Here is a 5,941-nt window from a genome sequence, read left to right on the forward strand (position 1 = left end):
AATTTTCTACAGAAATAAAATTATGAAAAAATTTTATATAGAAATAAAATTTTCTATGGAAAAAAATTTGGACAACATTTTCTATAGAAATAAAATTTTTACAGGATTTTTCTATAGAAATAAAATTTGGCAAAACTTTTCTTTAGAAATAAAATTTTGACAAAATTTTTTATAGAAATAAAATTTTGACAAAAATTTCTATAGAAATAAAATTTTGACAAAATTTTCTATAGAAATAAAATTTTGACAAAAATTTCTATAGAAATGAAATCTGGACAAACTTTTCCGCAGAAATAAAATTTTGACAAAATTTCCATAAAAATAAAATTTTGGCAAAATTTTCTTCTGAAATAAAATTTTAACAAAAATTTACATAGAAATAAAATTTTGACAAAATTTTCGATATAAATGAAATTTGGACAAACTTTTCTATAGAAATAAAATTTTTACAAAGTTGTCTATATAAATAAAATTTTGACAAAATTTTATATAGAAATAAAACTTGGGCAAAATTTTCTATAGAAATAGATTGTTGAAATGTTGAAATTTTCTAAAAAAATAAAATTTTGTTAAAAATGTCTATAGAAATAAAATTTTGACAAAATTTTCCATTGAAATAAAATTTTGACAAAATTTTCTATAGAAATAAAATTGTTACAAAATTTCCTAAAGAGACAAAATTTTCTATATAAATAAAATTTTGACAAAATCTTTTCTACTGAAATAAAATTTTGACAAAATTTTCTATAGAAGTGAAATTGTGACAAAATTTTTCTATGGAAATAAAACTTTTACAAAATTTTTCTATGGAAACAAAATTTTGACAAAATTTTCCATAGAAATAAAATTTTGACAAAATTTTGTATAGAAATAAAATTGTTAAAAATTTTCTATATTTTGACAAAAATTTCTATAGGAAAAAAATTTTGACAAACTTTGCAATAGAAATAAAGTTTTGACAAACTTTTCTATAGAAATAAAATTTGGCAAAATTTTTTCTACTGAAATAAATATTTGACAAAATTTTCAATAGAAATACAATTTTGGAATATTTTTCTATAGAAATAAAATGTTGACAATATTTCCATAGAAATAGAATTTTGTTAAATTTTTTTATAGAAATAAAATTTTGAAGAAATTTTCTATAGAACTAAATTTTTACAAAGTTTTCAGTAGAAGTAAAATTTTGACAAAATTTTCTATAGAAATAAAATTTTGACAAAACTTTTTCTACTGAAATAAAATTTTTACAAAATTTTCTATAGAAATAAAATGTTGACTAAATTTTCTATAGAAATAAAATTTTACAAACTTTTATATAGAATTCAAATTTTGACAAAATTTCCTATAGAAATAAAATTGGGCAAAATTTTCCATAGAAATAAAATGTTGACAAAATTTTCTATAGAAATACAATTTTGACAAAATTTTCTGCTGAAATAAAATTTTGATAAAATTTCCTATAGAAAAAAATTTTAACAAAATTTTCTATAAAAATAAAATTTTGGTAAAATTGTCTATAGACATAAAATTTTGACAAAATTTTCTATAGAAATAAAATCGTTACTAAGTTTTCTTAAGGAGATAAAAGTTTCTAGAGAGATACAATTTTGACAATTTTCTCAATAGAAAGAAACTTTTGACAACATTTTCTATAGAAATGAAATTTTGTCAAAATTTTCTACAGAAATAAAATTCTTTTCTACTGATATAAAATTTTTTTCTTTACTTGGCAAAATTTTCCATAGAAATATATTGTTGAAATGTTAAAATTTTCTATAAAAATAAAATTTTGGTAAACATGTCTGTAGAAATAAAATTTTGACAAAATTTTCCATTGAAATCAAATTTTGAAAAAATTTTCTATAGAAATAAAATTGTTAAAAAATTTTCTAAAGAGACAAAATTTTCTATAGAAATAAAATTTTGTCAAAATTTTCTATAGAAATAAAATTTTGTCAAAATTTTCTATAGAAATAAAATTTTGTCAAAATTTTCTATATAAATAAAATTTTGACAAAATCTTTTCTACTGACATAAAATTTTGACAAAATTTTCTATAGAAATGAAATTGTGATAAAATTTTTCACATAAATAAAATTTTGACAAAATTTTTCTATGGAAATAAAATTTTGACAAAATTTTCCATAGAATTAAAATTTTGACAAAATTTTCTATAGAAATAAAATTTTGACAAAATTTTCTATAGAAATAAAATTGTTACAAAACTTTCTATGTTTTGACAAAAATTTCTATAGGAAAAAAATTTTGACTAACTTTGCAATAGAAATAAAGTTTTGACAAACTTTTCTATAGAAATAAAATTTGGCAAAATTTTTTCTACTGAAATAAATATTTGACGAAATTTTCAATAGAAATACAATTTTGGAATATTTTTCTATAGAATTAAAATTTTGACAAAGTTTTCAGTAGAAGTAAAATTTTGACAAAATTTTCTATAGAAATAAAATTTTGACAAAACTTTTTCTACTGAAATAAAATTTTGACAAAATTTTCTATAGAAATAAAATGTTGACTAAATTTTCTATAGAAATAAAATTTTACAAACTTTTATATAGAATTCAAATTTTGACAAAATTTCCTATAGAAATAAAATTGGGCAAAATTTTCCATAGAAATAAAATTTTGACAAAATTTTCTATAGAAATACAATTTTGACAAAATTTTCTATAGAAATAAAATTTTGACAAAATTTTCTGCTGAAATAAAATTTTGACAAAATTTTCTATAGAAAAAAAAATTAACAAAATTTTCTATAAAAATAAAATTTTGGTAAAATTGTCTATAGAAATAAAATTTTGACAAAATTTTCTATAGAAATAAAATCATTACAAAATTTTCTAATGAGACAAAGTTTTCTAGAGAGATAAAATTTTGACAAACTTCTCAATAGAAAGAAAATGTTGAAAAAATTTTCTATAGAAATGAAATTTTGTCAAAATTTTCTACAGAAATAAAATTCTTTTCTACTGAAATAACATTTTGACAAAATATTCGATAGAAGTGAAATTGTAACAAAATTTTCTACAGAAATAAAATTTTGACAAATTTTCTGTAGAAATAAAATGTTGACCATATTTTCCATAGAATTAAAATTTTGACAAAATTTTCCATAGAAATAAAATTTTGACAAAATTTTCTATAGAAATAAAATCGTTACAAAATTTTCTATAGATATAAAATTCTTACAAACTTTGCAATAGAAAAAAATTTTGTCAACATTTTCTATAGAAATAAAATTTTGACAAAATCTTTTCTACTGAAATAAAATTTTGACAAAATTTTCAATAGAAATGAAATTGTGAAAAAAATTTCTATAGAAATGAAATTGTTACAAAATTTTCTATAGAAATAAAATTTTGACAAAATGTCCTATAGAAAAAAAATGTCGACAAAATTTTCTATAGAATTAAAATGTTAAAAAATTTTCTATAGATTTAAAATTTTGACAGAATTTTCTATACACTGGTAGAAAAAGTTTCGTTAATACGATGAATTTCTACGTTGTATTAACGAAATTCTTCATTAAAAGTCAGCCAACGTAGCATTTCGTTATAACAATGTAATTTTACGTAATATTTACGAAACCCTTTATGGAGTACATTTCGTAGTATTAACGAATAATTACATTGCTGTTACGTAGCCTTTTCGTTGTATTAACGAATATTATCCGTTGTATGAATGAAATTTATTCATTGTATGGATGCAGTTTATATGTTGTATGAACGAAAATCATTCATTGTATGAACCCAGTTTTTTCATTGTATGAATGAAAGGCGAACGTTGTATGAATGAACACAAACATTATATTAATGAAATCCAACCAATTATTGCATTTGAATGTAGTCATTGGTAGTGTATTATTTTTTGTTAAGATCTTTGAAATAGGATTTATATACTCGTACAGTAGGAAATAATATTTATTGATAAATTAAGTATATAGTATAATCATATAGTGTGACTTTCACTTAAGAAAAAAAGCCTCTAATTTCTAAGACCAAAAAATTATAATCGTATCGCTGTGTCCATTTATCCAATTTATTTTTACAACCACAGTTCATTACGGTAATTGTTCCGCCTTCTTCATCTGAAAGTTCACTTCCCCGTGGCATTTTCACTAAAGACAAAAAACACCAATTTAAGTCACCCACCATCTATGTTTAGTTCACTTTGGGTTGAGTGAATTACCCGAATCTATTCTGATAATTGGTTGATAGTTTTGCTGCAAGTAGAGGATGCTGATGAGGAATGTGGTAATTCCGAAACAGCTGTACATCCAACCATCTTGCAGTCTATAGGGCTTTGCCTAAGTAAATTTGACAAGCATACGTTTCCTCTGTTGGTTAAGCTACACTTGTAGTTTAGTCAATGCATGGTTTTAAGCTGAGATCAAAACAACAATAATGATTGAAGAGAAACCAACAATAACAAACAAAACGAAATAAAATTTTGTCAAAATTTTCTATAGAAATAAAATTTTGACAAAATTATCTATAGAATTAAAAATTTGACAAAATTTTTCTATAGAAATAAAAATTTGACAAAATTGTCTATAGAATTAAAATTTTGACTAAATGTTTCTAAAGAAATAAAATTTTGACAGAATTTTCTATAGAAATAAAATTTTGACAGAATTTTCTATAGAAATAAAATTTTGACAAAATTTTCTATAGAAATAAAATTTTGACAAAATTTTCTATAGAATTAAAATTTTGACAAAATTTTTCTATAGAAATAAAATTTTGACAAATTTTTCTATAGAATTAAAATTTTGACAAAATTTTTCTATAGAAATAAAATTTTGACAAAATTTTCTATAGAAATAAAATTTTGACAAAATTGTCTATAGGAATAAAACTTTGACAAAATTTTCTATAGAATTAAAATGTTGACAAAATTTTTCTATAGAATTAAAATTGTGACAAAATTTTCTATAGAAATAAAATTTTTACAAAATTTTCTATAGAAATAAAATGTTGACAAAATTTTCTATAGAAATAAAATTTTGACAAAATTTTCTATAGAAATGAATTTTATTTCAGTAAAAATTTTTTACTGAAATAAAATTTTGACAAAAATTTCTATGAAAATAAAATTTTGGCAAAATCTTTTTATAGAAATAAAAATTTGACAAAATTCTCTATAGGAATAAAATTTTGTTCAAATTTTCTATAGAAATAAAATTTTGACAAAATTTTCTATAGAAATAAAATTTTGACAAAATTGTCTATAGAAATAAAACTTTGACAAAATTTTCTATAGAATTAAAATTTTGACAAAATTTTTCTATAGAAATAAAATTTTGACAAAATTTTCTATAGAAATAAAATTTTGACAAAATTGTCTATAGGAATAAAATTTTGACAAAATTTTCTATAGAATTAAAATGTTGACAAAATTCTTCTATAGAAATAAAAATTTGACAAAATTTTTCTATAGAAATAAAAATTTGACAAAATTGTCTATAAAAATAACATTTTCAACAGAAATAAAATTTTGATAAAATTTTCTATCAAATTAAAATTGTGAAAAAATTTTCTATGGAAATAAAATATTTTGATTTTCTACAGAAATAAAATTTTGACAAAATATTTTATATAATTGAAATTTTGACAAAAATTTCCATAGAAATAAAATTTAAAATTTTTTTCTATAACAATTTCTCCAAATTTTGGTAGATTATTTGTGCTTTGAGTGGCCACCGTACAACTACCCAGCGGCGTAAATCGAGAGCACTTTCGATTTAAAGCATTCACGGAGCCCTTATTTTAGAGGCAATACTCATACGATTAGGTCTTTTAAAATAATGCCTTTTGTAAGACCTCTTCCTTCTTTACAAAAAAAGTTGATACTCATTCATCATTCATTGCAAAAAACAGGCCTTAAAAAAGGTCTTTATTTACTAAGATCGCTATTCCTT

Source organism: Haematobia irritans, chromosome 5 (genome assembly GCF_050003625.1).
Source record: "Haematobia irritans isolate KBUSLIRL chromosome 5, ASM5000362v1, whole genome shotgun sequence".
Classification (NCBI taxonomy): Eukaryota; Metazoa; Arthropoda; class Insecta; order Diptera; family Muscidae; genus Haematobia; species Haematobia irritans.